The sequence below is a fragment of the Protopterus annectens genome, chromosome 1.part2, assembly GCF_019279795.1.
Source record: "Protopterus annectens isolate FY-2018-M chromosome 1.part2, PAN1.0, whole genome shotgun sequence".
NCBI lineage: Eukaryota > Metazoa > Chordata > Ceratodontiformes > Protopteridae > Protopterus > Protopterus annectens.
Window position 1 is genome coordinate 1,093,117,805 of NC_056727.1, and position 20,000 is coordinate 1,093,137,804.

Consider the following 20,000-nt stretch of genomic DNA (forward strand, 5'->3'; position numbering starts at 1 on the left):
GCCCGGCCGATCTCACACCCTCTCTCCCTTCCGGACTTCCATGGGGGAGGGACCCCTCCGGGCTTCCGCTTCTACCGGGGTGGGAGAGCTCTCCCTCCCAGGCTAGGAATCTCCCGGAGGCTGCCGGATCGCTCTGTGTCCCCCGTGCCCTCGGAGCCTCTCGGGGGACCTCCCTCTGATCCCGGCCGGCCCCGCGGAACTCCCCCCATCCGCCGAGGGGCAGATCCACTCTCATCGGGACTTCCGCGGCCCGCTCCTTTCCAGTCCAGAGCTCCATGGTCCCCGCCTCCCCCAGATCTCCCGGAGGCTGCCTGGCAGGGCCGTGTCCCGCGTGCCCTCGGAGCCACCAGGGGGACCTCGCTCCGATCCCGGACGGCCCCGCGGAACTCCCCCTGGCCGTGGAGGGGCAGATCCGCTCTCATCGGGACTTCCGCAGCCCTACGCTTTCCCATCCAGAGGGATTCCGGGCACTTTGCGATATTTTGAGGATGCCGTCGGGTACCAGGGGAGGTTGGACGCCTCCCTCCTCGCCGGGCAGGAGCTCTCGGGGTTCCCCAGACTCCCCCGGGTCGCTCCCTTGAGGACTTCCACCTGGAGGGGGGGGGGCGGTCGGGACCCCCTCACCCAGGCGGGAACGCTCCCGGCCCGGCCGATCTCACACCCTCTCTCCCTTCCGGACTTCCGTCCCGGAAGGGGCAGAGGTCCGGACGCTCCTCTCCCGGGCGTGAGCTCTCCGAACACGGCCGTTTTCGGGCCCTCTCTCCCTTCCGGACTTCCGTCCCGGAGGGGCCCGAGGTGCGGACCCCCCTCTCCCGGGCTGGAGCTCTCCCAGCCGGGTCGATTTCGGCACCTCTCTCCCTTCCGGACTTCCGTCCCGGAAGAGGCCGAGGTCCGGACCCCCCTCTCCCGGGCTGGAGCTCTCCAAGCCCGGCCATTTTGGGCACCTCTCTCCCTTCCGGACTTCCGTCCATGTTTGCCAAATTATGTGAGCTATACTTCGTTTTTGTCTTGAAAATGGTATAGTTGCTGCTCATGGTGTGATAATGGGGGTGACTGTGGAGAGGAAGAATTTTTACTTTGGATAGTACAGAGGTATTAACTGTGAATAAGCTAGGGTGGATGTTTGAGTAACTTGGTAAATGTGGGTTATGTGTGATGACTGTACAGGTGGATGTAGGAGGTATGTTGAGTATCTGGAAGGTTGTGATTCTTATTAGGACAGAGAGCATAAGTGAGAGAAGTGAGAGCATAGAAAAAGTAGTGAGGGATATAATGGTGGTTGAATATAGTGTGATAACACTATATAGCCCTATTTAGACTGGGTGGGGAGGCAGATTAGTTAAGAGGTAAGGTATGACTGTAGGAAATAATTAAAGAGGTTATAGGATAGGTGGAAGAGAGGTGTGGGAGGGGTAAGGTTAGGTATAAGGATAATGTTGTGGGGGGAGGGCAGGGATGGAGGCAAGGAGGGGAGCAGGGTCAGCGAACTGAGTGGGTCCAGCCCCCACAGAGAGAAGGGCTGAAAACTATCAATGTACGGTGAGGAATAAGCTTAAAAATATCCATGTCTAACAAAAGACTGATCTGGGTAGCTGTGGAATACTTTAAATAATTATCACTGCAAGCACACAAACAGGGTTGTTTGGCAGTTATGGAGAGGGCTGTGATTAGTATAGAAACTATAATGAAAGTAAAAGCACAACTTTACCAAATTAAATAGTAAATGCTTGGTACTGGAACACTGTGTGAGTGTAAGGCTGATTCAAGGTATTATGGCCCAATCTAGTGGCAATTGGCTGGATCCCTTCACTGTTGTTGTGCATACACCTTTAAGCCTCAACACTTTACAAAAACTAAATTGTAATTCGCCTATTACAATAGAAAAGCTGGAGGGAGTCAGGTTCTTTTTTCTCAGAGGTTTTATTTAGTTAAGATAGCCAGCTTCAGTGGAGAACGTAGATATTGCTTTATGCAGTTAATCCCAGGTGGGGGGGGGGTTCATGCAGGAAAGAAACCCATGGAAACTATTACAATAGAAAAGCTGGAGGGAGTCAGGTTCTTGCTTCTCAGAGGTTTTACTTAGTTAAGATAGAAAGTGTCAGTGGAGAAGGTAGATATTGCTTTATGCAGTTAATCCCAGGTGGGGGGTCATGCAGGAAAGAAACCCGTGCAAACTATTACAATAGAAAAGCTGGAGGGAGTCAGGTTCTTGCTTTGAAGAGGTTTTACTTAGTTAAGATAGCCAGCTTCAGTGGAGAATGTAGATATTGCTTTATGCAGTTAATCCCAGGTGGGAGGGGTCATGCAGGAAAGAAACCCGTGCAAACTATTACAATAGAAAAGCTGGAGGGAGTCAGGTTCTTGCTTCTGAAATGTTTAACTTAGTTAAGAAAGCCAGCTTCAGTGGAGAAGGTAGCTATTGCTTTATGCAGTTAATCCCAGGTGGGGGGGGGTTACACAGGAAAGAAACCCATGCAAATTGCTGTGCATGCACAATGAACAGAGAGGTAGGGAAGGTACAACAGCTACAGGATGAAATTAATTTAGACATCTAACACTTCATAGATCTAACCTGACACACCTAGTTGAAGTAAGGCAGCCTGCAGTGCTGTTGAGTTTTCCTTCACCCAACCACTAATCATTCAGCATTGCAATCCATTAAAACCAAACACTGAGGGAGTACCTGCACTATGTTTACATCTCTTGCATGGATCCAAGTATTTTGGATTCAGCACTTCTAATGAGTTCACACCTCATTTGCATCTTCACTGTGCTAGCAGCCCTGAATCATCACCATATAAAAAGGTAACCATATAACTAGGCAAACTGATGGTGAGGAGACTTGTTTATGTTGCGGGAAGACTGCACATAAGATATTTCTTCAGGATATATCTGTACAGAGGAGTATTGAACTTCAGAATGTATGCCTCCATTTTGTCAGCTACATACTGCATATGCTGGAATGTACATAAGAAAAATATGAAGCAAAGTCTTTTACACTTTTTTCTGTCTGCATTAGTTAGAAGTGTACTAATGGCATGGACATGCTTCTCAAGCCATTTTAGAGGTATACATGGCTGCCAATACATTAAATTGGAATGCTGTTTGACAAATATGTACAAATGTTTCAGGGACAGTTCCTTTGATAACATTTTTAGCATTTCTTTCAAAGTTGGTTTGTTAGCAAAATGTGTCATTTCCTTTCTTTTATGGGGAGAGCAAAGGTGAGTTACTGTTATGGCACAAACAAGGGTGCATTGTTCTTTTGTGGGGAGCAAAGGTAAATTACTGTTATGGCACAAACTAGGATATGTTGCTCTGCCTGTTGTTCATATTTCACATCTGTAGACTGTTGTATGTTTCTCCAAGGGGTAATACTGAGTGGCTACCTTTTCTGTTTTATCTGGAAACAATTATTTAGTAGTTATGTGATACTTATGTGTATTATCCTTCTGTAGTCTTTTAGGGCACCTAGGAGTATGCCACTAAAGTGAGTCAAATCCTCTGAGACCTCACTTCACCAATGCTGAGAACCAGGTTATAGTGGATGCCTTTAGGCAACATGGTGTTTTCTGCTGGAAAGGGAATGGGGAGATATGGCATGTAGGATGCAAATTTGGCAAAAGCTAGTGGATGATCTGAATGCTGTGGGTGGCCATGGCAGGACATATGAGCAGGTGCACCATAGGGCCACTGACATGATCACATCTACACAGAGGAGAGCAGCTGCAGTGGGCTGTGACCAGGTAGTTACCAGGGGAGGGCTTCCTAAGGCACCACCACTGACACCTAATAAAGAGTTCCCAGCCAATATCAGGGATCCAGATAGCTCTTAGGAGAGTGCAGTACAGTATGTGCTGGATGTTGGTGCAAACGTTTCAGAGACAGCAAGCATTTCCCAGGAGGAGCGCCCAAGTAGGGTTTGGTATCTCAACAGCTGAATACTGTTCTATAGTAAAACAATTGAAATCAATAAGTTACTTCTGTGTCACATGTCTTTTTTGTGGGGAGGGGGTTGAAGATTGCTACACTTATTAGCTTAGGTTAGAGTTGTTAGATATGTTCTTGTTGAAAGTATAGTTAATGGATATATAAAGGGGTAAAACTATTACTCCCTGTGTTACTGTAAATAGGAATATAGCTTCAAAATGATATACCGACCGTTAAGAAAAATGCCACTAATATTAATGAAAAGGGATGTCTCGTACTACGATTTTAATTCATGAAAAGGGGTGTCTCACACTAAGATTTCAATTCCAAACTAGTTCCTATTTTTGCCTCACCAATAATCTCTTTCATATTACAATGCCAAATGTTGTTTTTCTGCAATCAATTAAAATGCTGTTTTGTTTCTCCATTATGATAAAGTGCAAAACAAAATATATCTCCATTCAGTAAGATTTATTACCTGTCTCCTACTAAAGTATTGCCTGTTAATCACACTAGCACAAAGAAGAACTACCTTTATAATTAACTACTATACAGAGCAGCATATTAGAAGCTGTATTAATTTGGCCATCCAAATATATTCCTCTACTGTCTATATTTTACTTCCCCAGTTATAAAATGCAAAGCAAAATGTCACAGTTTCATTCAGAAAAATCTGTTTATTGTCTTCATTTGCATGTTTGTTGCACATATCAGCAAAGAACAAGGTTATTTTTAGCACTAGTGTCTAGTGCACATAGAAGTACATTTGAAGGCTGAGTTAATGTGCCTTATGAATATGACTTGTATCAGACACCCTTATTACCTGCGGACATCAAAAAGTCAAACATAGTATTAGTAGAAGTCTGTTACTAAAATTTATCCCATTATTTAATACACACATAACACAACATTTAATTAATTGTAATGTAGTGCATGGAGCGCCATGACTATGCTCCAATATCAGGCAAAAATGAACTTGTAAAGTACTTGTCAAGAGTGAGACTTGATCGTAACAGCACTTAGGGGATGTGTAACATTTGTTACAATTGATATACACATCCCTAGGTCCTGTTCACTGTTATGACTGGATATTGTGCTAGGAACTCTCCTTGCTTCTCATCCATCCTTAAGTATTTTGCTGTATCACTAAAGATTTCCGTCTGTCAAAAATGTCAGTAAGAGAGTTTCATTATTTTATAGGTTCATAGGTAGGTACTAGGCTATTGGCCCTAGGGTCTATACAAGTCTAGCCAAAAAAGGTACCCTGGCTTTTGCCACCCAAGAAAATTATTTTCCTGTGCCCCTGTTGAACAAAGCCATAGAGGTGATCCCCGGGGTGAATTTCCTATTTCCCATCCAATCATCAAGATTTTTCTTGAAGAGTGTTAATGAGGAGTTCTGTTTGATATAGATAGGTAGTTTGTTCCAGAGTATGGGAAGTCTCTGGGACAGGAAGCTATCCCTCCAGCATGTTCTGTTTATTGAGGAGACAAGGTTTAGGTCCCTAGAGCATGTAGCTCGGAAGGATTGGGATTTCTTTAAGTGGAGCATGTCCAACAGCTCTGGGTTTGACATAGCTTTGTATGTTAGGCAGAGATTGCCTCTGAGTCAGCGATATGCGACAGAGTAAAGCTGGAGTTTTTTTAGACGGTCTGTGTAGAACATCTGTTTGAGGCTGGTAATCTTCTTTGTGAGGTATTTCTGCATCCTTTCCAGTTGTTGAAGATATCTTGTGAGGTACATACCAAAAGGGGTGTTGTACTCTATAATGGGTCTAATGAGTGATGAGTAAAGGGGAACAATGACCTCTTTTTTCCTGGATGAGAAACCTTTTGTGATGAGGTGTGTCACATAGAAGGATTTCCTGACTACTGTGGCAATGTGATTATCAAAGGAGAGACTACTGTCCACCTGTGTCCCAAGGTCTCTTATCACACTTTTGGTGTTAAATAGACTACCACCTATGTGGTAGCTCATGGGTATAGGGTTTTTACCAAAAGGGATGGCAATGCACTTTTTTGGCATTGAGCTTGAACCCATGGCTTTGACACCAGGCATCTGTCTCAGTGAGGCCCTTTTGTAGTATGTCCACATCATTAGAAGTTTCAATTATGGCTCCTAGTTTGCAATCATCTGCGAACTTCATTAGCCAAAGACCTTTTGTGTTACCCTGTACTTCAGAAAAGTAGATACCAAACAGGAGAGAACCCAGGACTGAACCCTGTGGTACTTCACTTGTCACAGGTCTGAAGTCAGATTTGGAGTCTGCTACTTTCACAGTGTGGGCTCTGTCAGTGAGTCAGTTGGCAACCCATCTTGTGACATAGGGATTTATACCTAGTTTAGTGAGTTTATCTATAATTCCAGAATGGGGGATGGTGTCAAAAGCCTTGGCAAGATCTAGATAGGCTGTGTGAACCACCTTACCCTTGTCTACGGCTTTGGTGACTGCTTCAAGAAGTCAATCAGGTTTAGGAGACATTATCTGCCTTTTTACAAACCTGAACTGGGTGGTGTCCAGAGTTTGGAGATTACCAATGTCTTTGTTTATAAGTTCCATAATGATACGTTCCATGGCCTTGCAGACCAGGCTCATTAGGCTAATGGGGTGGTAGTTCCTGGGGTCCATGGTGGCTCCCCCTTTGTGGAGTGGGATAACCGTTGCTGTGCATCATTCAGTGGGCACAAAGCCTGAGGTGAGGTTAAGATTGAACATGGTGCTTAGGTGGGGTGCCAGTTCATTCTGTAGTTCATGTAGAACACAGCCTGGGATTATGTCAGGTCCCGTGGATGCTGTGCTCTTGGCTTTGGAGAGTGTGTTTCTGACATGTGCAGCTGTGATTGCAGGAACTTTGCATTCTTCTGGTATAGAGATGGGCCCTTTAGGGGGTGGGGGGGTAAAGTTAGCACTGAATCTATCTGCTAGGATGTTGGCAATATCAGTTGGTTCTGTATATTTAGTGTGCCATTGTGCTGTAACTCAGAGCAGATCTGAGTATTGCCATTGAGATTCTTGACTTAACTATAGAATGCTTTGTGGCTGTCTTTAGAATCAGTGGAGATTTTGTTTTCATAACTATCTTTGGAGGATTTTGTGAGGGATCTCAGCTTCTTGCATTTTATCTGTCTTTGGCCTAGCACTCTTGTGTGGGGTCATTTACTGCACTGTTATAACTTGTTGATACTTGTGAACCTCTGCTATCTCTGAAAAAACAAAAAAAAAAAAATCTTGCTTTTTTCCCACTTTTCTGAGATTTAAAAAAAGTTCAGTTACAGGCTTGCTGTTCTTGAACTGTTTGTAAGTTTCTGTGAGGCCATTTTTTGCTTGGGCAAAAGGGAAGTCTCTCTGTTGATCAGTGGCAGTGAAAAACATTGCGCAGCCTGCCTGCCCCTGTGGGAGTGGTTACTGACTTGAAACTGTAGTTTTATTGGCCATTTTGGGTCAATTCCAAAACTCCTTCATTTTCCTCTCTTAAAACCCTCTTTTGCGTAGTTTTGCATGTTTTTGTGCATAGCGCAACAGCGGGCAGTGCTGCCTAATTGGGTTTAAACTATTCCTGGCTCCACAAAGTCTGCTCTTCACTTTTTCCCTTAGAACTGCTCTATCTCTCAATTTAAATACCATATTCTCATTCTAAGGCCCTTCACTGGTCCAATTAAGTAATCCTACAAGTTAGCACTATAAACCATAAGCACTACTTACTCTTATACTCTCTACGATTACCCTGTCCTCTATTGGTCAGTCTTAAATTCAGTTTCCCTATTACTCAAGCATGTCCAAAGGTCAGTCAATGGTTTCCTCTCCAGTCCAGCTGGTGAATCTGGGAATTTTGAGGCAATGTTACAACTGTCTCATGTACACGGACAACCCTCTCCTCCTCCAAACAGGTTCAAATATATGTGAGAGATGCAACTATTTAGCCAAACTGGAGGCTGAGCTCTCTCATCTCAAAACTGGTGTAACCAGTCAGGAGAAGGTAACCTCACACAACACAATTCCAGTATCACATAGTCCCACCACATCAGCGAACCAAACACATAAATACACAAAAACATACTCAGAGGCTCTAAATAAAAATCTACCTAAGCAACAGAGACCTCCAAAGCAGACATCCAAGCAAACGCTACCTCAAAACAAAACACACACAACACATAACCCACAAAGTCAGTGTGCCAAGCAGCCACAGCCCTTAAGGCTGAATAACACACCTGATACTCTTGTTATAGGTGACTCTATTGTCAGACACACTGACGTCCCGCTCACCAGGCTGAATAAAGAGAAGGTCACGGTGAGCTGCCTGTCAGGTGCTAGGATCTGACACATAACACAAGCACTCAGGTCACTCCAAAGCAAATACAAATATGACTCAGTCATTGTACATGCTGGTGTGAATGACCTGAGACGTACCTCCCTGGACTACATGAAAAGAGACATAGAGGAGCTCTCTGATCATGTAGCCCAGGCTGGTATGACCCTGACCTTGACCAGCATCTTACCCTCACCTAGAATGATGCCACAGTACAAAGACAAAATGATCGATTTTAACAATTGGCTAAAATTTTGGTGTCATTCAAAGGGGATCCAGTGTCTGTCAGCCTGGGATGACATGCTCGACAAGCCACGTTGCTTCGCTAGGGACGGCTTGCACCTGTCACCACTGGGCTTTTGGATATTGGCAAAGGCTCTTGCCACCCCTCATAGTGCCTTTTTTAGGCAAGGCTCAAAAGTCAAACCCACCCCCATAGACAGCACAAGGAACAAGAAACTAAGGGTAATGCTGCTAAATGCCAGAAGTCTTAACCTCAAGATGCACTCGAAGCTCTCCTCAGTATGGAGAACATCGATATCTGTGCAGTGACAGAAACCTGGTTCAAGGCTCCAGAGAGCACGCCAGCACTACCAGGCTATACCTCATATCATGCTTTTCGGCCCCAAAACCCGGACCGAACCACAAAAGGAGGGGGAGTTTCCATATTTATCAAGGATATCCACACCTCCAGGTTAGTGGCATCGCACGAAGTATCAGAGACCATCCATGTGCAACTAACAGTGGGCAAGACTGCTTTACAGTTTATAGCATCCTTCAGGCCACCCTCTCAAAGTCAGGAATCCCACTCGGCTTTCCTGAAAACATTGGAGAACATGAAAATCTCTCCGAACACCATTATATTGGGCGACTTCAACTACCCAAACATTGACTGGGAGCACTACTCAAGCCCCAGCACCTTAGCCCAAAAATTCCTGGAAATTATAAACTCAAATGCTATGGAACAACTAGTCACCACTCCCACAAGAGGGGACAACATACTAGACCTGATCATTACCAACATGGGGACTCTATGCTCCACACCAGAAGTATATCCCTCATTGGTAAGATCAGACCATAAATTAATTTCACTGGATGTCCACATCCCGACCCCACCCCCAGCCCAGAAAAACACAGTGAAAAACTTCTCAAAAGCGAACTTCTCACTTCTCAAAACCGAAGTGGAATCCTTCAAGGCCCCAGGGCCAGTGGAAACTACGGCCCAAACTGCAGAATCGTATATAAATGCATTCTACGGACATCTCCAGGAATGCATGGATCATGCTATCCCAAACAAAACCAAGACCCAATCATCCAAAGGCAGGCGTCCAGTCTGGTGGACCCCTGCCATAAATAAACTGTACAACAGAAGGAGGAAGCTACTACATGATAGAGCAAAATCCCTAATAGGGAAGGCATCTCTGATCAGTACTAGCAAAAAATTACAATCCCTCATAAAATCCTCCAAGGCCAGCTTTGAGAGAAAAATTGCACAGGACACCAAAGACAATCATAAGGCTTTTTCAGTTATGTTAGAAACCTGGGATGCAACTCCCAGACTTGTTTTGAGTTGATTCTAAATGACAAAAAATACACTGAACCCACAGACATCGCCAATATCCTGGCAGACAGGTTCAGTGCAAACTTCTCCACCCCTCCCCAAAGAGCAAGTATCTATCCCGGCAGAGGGCTGCCTCCCAAACATCTCAGATGCTCAGGTGAAGGCTGCCCTCTCCAAAGCAAAAAACACTGCTTCCATGGGACCAGATGGCATCCCAGGTTGCGTCCTACATGAACTACAAGAGGAACTAATCCCTCAAATAAAACAGCTACACAATCTCAGCCTCACTACAGGATATGTGCCCACAGAATGGTGTACAGCAACAGTGGTCCCACTCCACAAAGGTGGAGCCTCTACGGACCCTGGAAACTATCGCCCCATAAGCCTGACTAGCTTTGTCTGCAAGGCTATGGAGAGGATCATCATGGAGTTCATAAACAAAGACATTGGGGACCTACAGACACTAGATCCTACCCAGTTTGGCTTTGTCAAGGGCAGATCCTGCCTTTTGAACCTGGTTGACTTGTTTGAAACAGTCACCAAAGCCATAGATGAAGGGAAGGTAGTCCACACAGCCTATCTGGACCTTGCAAAGGCATTTGACACAATACCCCACTCGGGCATCATAGATAAGCTATCCAGCTTAAATATAAACCCCTATGTCACAAGATGGGTTGCAAACTGGCTCAAAGACAGAACCCACAGAGTGAGAGTTGCTGGAGCCATGTCAGACTCGAAATCGGTCACAAGTGGCATCCCACAGGGTTCTGTCCTGGGACCACTCTTGTTCGGTATATACTATCCTGAGGTACAGGCAAACGTGGGAGGACTATGGCTCACCAAGTTCACAGACGACTGCAAACTGGGCGCCATAATCAACTCTCCAGCTGACACAAACATCCTTCAAAAAGGTCTCACAGAGACAGATAACTGGTGCCAGCGCCATGGTTTAAAGCTAAATGCCAAAAAATGTATAGTCATACCCTTTGGCAAAAACAATGTGCCCACAAATTACCACATAGGTGGAAACCCATTAAGTACAGAGAAAGTTATTAGGGACCTGGGGACTCAAGTTGATAGCAATCTCTCCTTTGAAAACCACATTGCCAAAGTGGTTAGAAAGACCTTCTACATAGCCCACCTCATCACGAAGGGTTTCACATCTAGATCAAGAGAGGTAATCGTGCCTTTATTCATCCCTCATCAGGCCCATCATAGAATACAATGCCCTTTTGGGATGTACCTTACCCGACACCTGCAGCAATTAGAAAGACCCCAAAAGTATCTCACCAAGAGGATCAAGGGTCTCAAACAGATGCCATATGCTGCTCAGTTAAAAAAACTCCAGCTCTACTCAGTTGCATACCGCCTACTTGAGGTGATCTATGCCTGACATACAAAGCTATGTCAAATCCAGAATTAATGGACATGCTCCACCTCAGTAAATCTAAATCCCTTAGAGCCACACGCTCGAGGGACTTGAACCTCAGCACAGAAATAAATAGAACTTGCTGGAGGGACAGGTTCATAACCCAGAGGCTCCCTTTGCTCTGGAATAGAATTCCAGTTCATGTGAGGCCGAGCACCTCACTGAATCTCTTCAAGAAGAATCTCGATAAGTGGATGGGGGATCGTAGGTTTGTCCCAGGGATTACTCCCGTGTCACTATTAGACAGAGGCACAGTAAACTAAACCTTAAAAAGGGCACAGTATACTCAAATCAAGGGGTGGCGTAAGCCATACAGAATCGGGCTAGGCTTATAATTGCCCCAGGGCAGATAGCCTAGTATGAACCTATGAACCTATGAACCTATAATGAGGATGACCAGGGAGTTCTTCCAGTCATGGGATTTTACTCTTTTTGCAACAGTTTCTTTCTTCTGTTGTAGAGTTTGTTTATTGCAGGGGACCACCAGATTGGCTTCCTTTTTTGGAGAATAGCATCTTGTTTCTGTTAGGGAGAGCAAGATCCATGCACTTTTGTAAGTGCTTATAAAGTGCATTTGTGTAGGCTTCAGCAGTCGTACCTCTACTGTCCATCTGCATGGGTGTCATGAAGTTGCCACTTCTGTCTTAAGAAGCATGAAGGTGGCTTTGGAGACAATTTTTACAGTGGTTTCCCTAATGGGGGGGGTGAGGGCAGGATGTGGATGTCTAGGCTGATTAGCTTGTGGTCAGATATGACCAATGAGGAATTGACCTCTGGTATGGAACACCGGTCACCCATGTTGGTAATGACCAGGTCTAGGATATTGCTGCCCCTGATGGAAGTGTGGATAAGTTGATCCAAGGCATTGGAATTTATGAATTCCAGAAAACGTTGAGCAAAAAAGTTGGTACATGAGTAGTTTTCCCAGTTAATGGTGGGGTAGTTGAAATCACCCATTATTAGGGTGTTGGGTTGGATCTTAATATTTTCCAGTGTATCAAGAAATGAGGAGTGGGAATTCTGGAGCATGGTGGGGGATCTGTAGCAAGTTACAATTTGGATTGCAGTCTTGCCCAGAGTTAGTTGCACTTGGATAATCTCAGATGCATTATGCTGAGCAACTAGCCTGGAGGTGTGGCTATCCTTAATGAATATGGACACGTCTCCACCTTTAGTGTTTCAGTCTAGGTTAGGTGGGCGAAAGGAGTGGTATGAACTATAGCCTGGTAATGCAGGGGTGCTCTCTGGAGCCTTGAACCAGGCCTCTGTCACTGCATAGATGTCGATGTTCTCCATTTTAAGGAGTGCCTTAAGTGAACGCATTTTGAGGTTTAGATGTCTAGCATTGAGTAGCATTACCCTCAGATTTTGCTTGCTTGTGCCTGTTATGGTGGTGAATTTGTCATTTGAACCTTGCCTAAAAAAGGCACTATAGGGGTGGAAAGAGCCTTAGCCAGTATCCAGAATCCCAATGGTGACAGGTGCAGGCCATCTCTGGCAAAGCATTGTCGTCTGTTGATCGTGTCATCCCAGGCAGACAGATACTGGATCCCCTTAGAATGACACCAGAAGCTTAGCCAATTGTTGGAGTCAATCATTTTGCCCTTGTACTGTGGTATTCTGGGTGATGGCAGGATGTTACTCAGGGCTAGAGTCATACCTGCCTGGGCTACAAGATTGGAGAGCTCCTCCATGTCTCTTTTCATATAGTCAAGGGAGGTACATCTCAGGTCATTCACACCAACATGGACAATGACAGAATCATAGTTGCATATGTTGTGGAGTGACCTGAGTCCGTGTATTATGTGGCAGATCCTGGCACCCAACAGGCAGCTGACAGTAACTTTCTCTTCATTTAGCCTGGTGAGTGGAACATCAGTGTGCCTGACTATAGAGTCCCCTATGACTAGAGTGTTGAGTACGTTGTTATGCCTTATGGGCTGTGGTTGAGTGGCACACTGAGTTTGTGGGCTATGTGTCACTTGGGTTGTGTTGGGGGGTGGAGATTGCATACATTTCTGCATTGGAGGTCTCTGTTGCTTGACTAGATATTTATTGAGAGCCTCTGTGAATGTAGGTGTGTGTTTTGTGTTGCTATGTGTGTGTTTTGGTGGTGTAGGTTTTGAAGGACTATGTGATGAGTGTGGTGTGGTGCACGTGTTTACTTCTCTTGACTATCTAGTCCACTCTTGAGTGAAGAGAGCTTTGCTTCCCAGTTTGGCTATATAAGTGCATCTCTCACAGGTTGTAGTGTTGGGTGGTAGGAGCTGCATTGCCCCAAGATGCATCAGGTAGACAGGAGAAAATACTGGGAGTTGACCCTTAGACATGCCTGGATAGGTGCTTATTTATTAAATACTAAAAATTGTTTTCCTCTAGACAAGTGAGGGAAGTTGAGTGCTGTAGTAATTTGTAGCTTATTTAGTGCTTACAATGAGTTCTGAACAAGTGCTGAGCTCCAAGAAACAGATCTGAGTGCTAAAACTAATAAACTGGCTAGTTCTCAGGGAAAATTTGAAGAGCAGACTTTATGGCACCAGGAATAGTTTAACCCTAGCTAAGTGGCGGTGCATAAAGTGTATTTTATTTTAATATAACAGTAGCAAATAAGCAAACTTATTTAAACAAATTAACCAATAAAAAGCTAAAAACTCAGCCCCATTCCAGCAGTCTTGTATCAGACAAGTTCTAACTGCACACTCCTGCCACTAGGGTGTAGGGGAACCTTCTCCAAAAAAAAGATTGTCTGGATTAGTGCTCAAGTCATATAAACAAAGCTAAATTCAGCATGCCTGAATCTAGTCTATGCTACAGCAAACAAGGCGCACCAATTTCAGAAAGAAACAGTTCATATAAGCAGGCACAACAATCCTTTAACCAGAAATCCTCAGCTCAGAAGGGCAGAATCTAACCTCTCCTCCCACAAGTCTGCAGACCACAAATCTTCTTAATGTAAAATAACTGGCCTGATGCCCAGGTGCTTAAACCAGAACTAATACACTTTTAGAATAACAGACACTGAACCTTCAATCAGCAATTCCCAATTAAGAAGGATGTAAGCTACCTGTCCTGCCACAACAGTGCAGACCACAAACCTTCTCAATGTAAAACAACTGGTTTGAAGCCCAGGTGCTTAAACCAAAAGGCTTAGAATAACAGTTACAATTTAATCAGGCTACTACCAAGCAGTAATAAATGGAGCAAAATGAATACAATTGAGTACTTTTAAGAAGAGGCAAAAGCAAAATAAAGTGCAATTTTTTTCAGTATAGTGCAAGGAGAGAGGAAGGAGGAGCAGAAGAAAAATTCAAGGGGGGTTGGCCTTCTCAAATGTTCTCTCTGTATTAAGTATAGTGAACACCAGACTGGGAGGGGTGTCCCAGATCAAATTTATAGTAGGGGTGGGCAACTGCAAAGCCACCAACTATAACAACACCACAAGAATAGGGTGGGGGAGGGGGGGAATAGTTTCAGGACTGATGAGAAACACAAAACTGTGCCAGAAAATATATAAAATATTTCAGTCAGGCAAACAATAATTCAGTCAGGCAAAATTAAGACAATGCAGAACTCTGAAAGGTTAAAATGCCAAGAAATATACTTATCAATCAGTGATATATTTTCAGATTGTTTGAGAATCACACCAGCCAGAACACCAGGAGTTTCCAACAGTGTATGCAAAAATTTACAAACAGAAACTATTTTTAAATCAGCAAGCCTTGAAGCAATCAGATAACACAAAAGCTGTTAGACCAGTTTTATAAACTCCACCTAAGAAATGGGGAAAAACAGTTGCAGGACAGATGAGAAACATAAAACAGTGCCAGAAAATATATAAAATAATTCAGTCAGGCAAACAATAATTCAGTCAGGAAAAATTAAGAGAATGCAGAACTCTGAAAGGTTAAAATGCCAAGAAATATACTTATCAATCAGCAATATATTTCCAGATTGTTTGAGAATCACACAAGCCAGAACACCAGCCTCCAGATTTACTAATCTTCCATGCAGGACTAGCTTAGTCCTGCATGAAAGCAGACGTTTAGGTGCAGGTCGGCAGTGCACCATGCATATTAATGAAGGCGTGCTGCCTGAGCTCCTAATCTTACACGGAGCATTTAAGACTGCCAGGGGGGTCTGAGAGCAAAGATCTCAGAATATACATGCCCCCACAATGAAGAACAGAAGAAAAGCAAAAAGAATGACGAGACTGCTCATAGGTGTCTGCATACCCCCAGCAACATCCCCCACGTGTACAGCAGCAATAGTAAATACAAAGAAAATAAACATACCATTGTTTTATTATGAATCCGATTAAAGTTAACTGTAGGTGTGTGGGTTTGCCCATCACTTAGCTATGGTTAATGTAGCTTAAATGGCTGTAGAGGATAACAAGGAAAATATATGCAAATGAAGTAATATAGCAATAGTGTAGTGGGCAGAGCATTCGCCTTACGAGCAGGCATTCCAAGTTCAAGTCCCACTGCAGCACATTCCATTTTCCATGACAAATGACGTTATGACCAATATTTCAGTTGCATAACCTACTAAATAACATATATTTGTGAACTGGAGTACTGCATTAAATGCAGATGTGAGGTGTCAGTGTCATAATGTTGCAAAGTCCACAGATAATCACATGTGCCCCACACAGTATATGTACACAGGAATCATGGATAAAAATGGAAGGTAAAATGTGTAATGAATGATAACCCCATACAGCTTCCAAGTCCCCCTCCTTCCCAAGAGGCATTAGATATTACTGTCTAAATCAGTGCAGTTGTAAGCAGGAGTAAGCACTAGTAAGCAAGTGTAAACACCAATAAGCAGTAGTAAGCATATTTAAGCACTAGTAAGTGGGTTTAAGCCTGTTTGCGTGGGGGGTAAGCCATGCCTACATAGGTTAAGCAATACTGAAGCTAACTCTCTGTAAGCATATTTAACCAGAGGTTAGCATTGCTTACCCTCACGCAAACCCATGCAAACATGCTTACAACTGCACAAAAGTGCCTTAATCACTCTGTATCCAACTGCCCTTGTTCTGCCCAGCAACAAAATAAACAGCCTTGCAGGTCTTGAACCCAGGACCCTATACACTATAGTCACAGTAGTTAACCACCAAGCCATGACAGCAGCAGAGAATAATGAGGTATCACCAAACAAATCCTCACCATAGTAAAATCAAACTGAACCTGTGAAAGGAATCAGTATACAATCATATGTTCTATAACCCACTACATAACATAAATATGTGAACTGCGGTACAGCAGTAAGACCAGATGTGAGGTGTAATTGTAATAGAGTGTTGAAGTCCCCAATAAAACACAAGGACCCCATACAGCATACACGTACATGAATCATGGATACCAGTCATATATGTAAGATGTAATGAAAAATAAATCAATGCCAAAAAATATATATAATGCAAAGTCTATTGTAGGCATCACTAAGCATTGCACAGGCCAGCTTAGGAGGTGTAAGCAACGTGTAGGCCAGCTACCTCAATGTGCCCAGTGGTATACCCCTTTAAACAATGCCAACCTTAGGTAAGCAGGTTTGCCCATAGTTTAGCCTTTTCAAAACTGGCCAATCATGGCAAAGTGCAGGAAATCGGCCCTTCTTAAACCCAACAGGTGGGAATACATCGCATAACTGGTTATAGCTTCCCCTTGCAGGCACCATGGCAGAAAGGGGAGAGGGTATGTGCTTCCGGGCGCAGCGCTGGGGCATCCAGGAGTCCAGAGTCATGGCAGGACTCCTTGTCAAAGACCATGAGCAGAGACTGCTGCAGGGCCAGTACCAGGGTTCCCAATATAAAGTGGAAGCCTGGGACTGTCTCTCCCATGAACTCACCAGTGCCACTGGCATACCTTTAAACGATGAGCAGGTCAGGCATCACTATGCTTACCTGAAGTGGTGTAAGGGGGACCTCTTGGAGCAGTGGATCCAAGAGGCTAGAATGGCAGGGGCTGTCCCAGATGTAAGTATCATTTCACTATGTGTGTAATAATTGCCAGCCCATGTATATCATGGATAGGTATGACTAAACATTCATCTTATGTCCTTCACAGCTGAAAGTGAGCAGGCCACGAACCAGGAAGCCTATGGCTATCACCTGGAGAGGTTGTGACATAAAGTAGGTTAGTAATACTCTTGTATGTACTGTCAAAGGACATAAATCTAAAAGTATTAGTAAATTAATTGCCAGTATAAAATCTGTATTGTTTAAGGCAAGTACTGCATACACCAGAGAATATGGCAGGAAGAGTCGCATATAGTTTGTATGTAAATAAAAGCATAATAGTCTGACAATAAAGGTCTAACTGCTGGACTGCATGTGTATACTCTGGTATCATATGTTAATGTAGATTTGCAATCATGTAATAGTACTGTTTCATTAAGCACTCTGTTATCTACACTGTGCACCATAAATAGAATGTGTAGGAATGCCTGTATATGACCAGTGTAATCCCCAGAGGTCATTTAGTACAACAGAGAGACACATAGATAGAAAACAATGAAAAGGCAGACAACAAAATCCAAATAGCATACGCAACTGAGACATGAACTGTTGTATTTTTAGCACACACAGACATGGTTCGAATCCTGGCAGTGGTAGTAGTCTGCATACAGAATCATACCCCACAACTGTACAGATATGTCCAGAATGTCCAGTAAAGTGGCCCATATCTGTTGCCTGTCAACCTGTCCCCCTGGGAAATCAATGGGATGATCCCAGACATATAAGCAGCAAACAGGAAATACAACTGATTGACACACATCTATGAGAACAAAGCTGGCACACTAGCAACTCCCCAAAACCTTAAGAGAGTAAGAAGCCACATATCTCCCATTTACAGCCCCACATTGTCAAACTGTGGCTAGAGTGTGTAAAGTAACAGAGTGAGATGTATGTGCAAAATAGTAATGTGGAATCTGGCACTGTGTGTGGCAACATTCAGGTAGTGCCAACAAACATTTTTCCCACAGGTTTGTCAGATATGAACACTGTGCCCAGAAATACAAGAATGATACCCTGCACTGGTACTGTTTACTTTAGTATTGTATGGCATTGTGACTGATGCAGTTGCTTTTAATAATAAGGTATTACTCATCACTGTTGCCCACACTGTCTGACAAAATATAACTGTCTGTATTAGAGTGTTGTAATACAAGGTCAGAATGCAAAACCACAGGAGAATTATAAGACAGAAAGCAGATAGGAGATATACAGCAATATCTATATAGCACACACAACTCTGATGGACAGTGTTTTAGTTGTAGCAGACACAGCCATGGTCTGAATCCTGGGAGTGAAAATAGGCTGCATACAGAATCATACCCCACAACTGTACAGATAAGACCAGAATGTCCAGTACATGGGCCCATATCTGCTGCCTGTCACCCTGTCCCCCTGGGAAGTCAGTGGGATGATCCCAGATGTTTAGGCAGCAAACAAGGAATACAACTGATTGTAACACATTTATGAAAACAAATCTGTCACTCTAACAACTCTCGAAACCGTTATGAGAGTAATAAGCCAAGTATGTCCTATCTACACTCCCATGTTGTCAAGCTGTGACCAGAGTGTGTACAGTAACAGAGTGAGATGTATGTGCATAATACTAATATGTAATCTGGTACTTTGTGTGGCAACATTCTGGTAGTGCTAACAAACATTGCTCCCACAGGTACGTCGGATACGAACACTGTGCCGAGAAATAAAAAGCTTAATATACTGTACTGGTACTATTTACTCTGGTATTGTATGGAATTGTGATTGTTGCAGTTGCTCTGAATAATAAGGTATCACTGATCACTGTCACCCACACTGTGCTACATAATATAACTGTAGATAAGCCTGTATAAGAGTGTGGTGAGTCACTAAAGGTTGAAGAGGTCAGTAGTCTAGATATGTCCTGGTTCACCTGCATGTGGTCAAGACATGGCCAGAGTCTGTGCAGAAAGAGATGGACAGGTATGTACACAATATCAACCTGGAATCTGGGGGTATGTGTAGAAACAGTGTTAACAAACATTTCCTTCACAGGTATACCAGGTAAAAGGTGTATACTGCAGGTAAAACCAGCTCATGTATAAAGATGACAACAGCCATATCACTGTCATAGGTTCATAGGTTCATACTAGGCTATCTGCCCGAGGGCATTTACAAGCCTAGCCCATAGTTTTGTGGCTTACGCCACCCCTTTAGTATGGGGAACTATACCCATTATTTTGCTGTGCCTCTGTTGAGCAGTGACACTGAGGTAATCCCTGGGGTATATCTGCGATCTCCCATCCATTGGTCAAGATTTCTCTTGAACAAGGCCAGCGAGGTGCTCTGCCTCACATATACCGGGATTTTATTCCACAGCATAGGGAGTCTTTGGGTGATGAATCTATCCCTCCAGCACGTCCTATTAATAGCCGTGTCAAGGTTTAAGTCTCCGCCCTTGTGGCTCTGACGGATCTAGATTTTTGAGGTGAAGCATATTCATCAAATCTGGGTTTGACATGGCCTTGTATGTTAGGCAAAGGTCGCCTCTGAGCAAGCGGTGCGACTGAATAGAGCTGGAGTTCTTTCAGTCGGGCAGCATAGGACAGATGTTTGAGACCCTTTATCCTTTTGGTGAGGAACTTTTGTGGACTCTCCAGCTGCTGCAAGTGTCGGGTCAGATACATTCGAATGGGGCATTGTACTCAATCATTGGTCTGATGAGTGATGAGTATAGGGAGACTATGACCTCCCTTGATCTAGATGAGAATCCCTTCA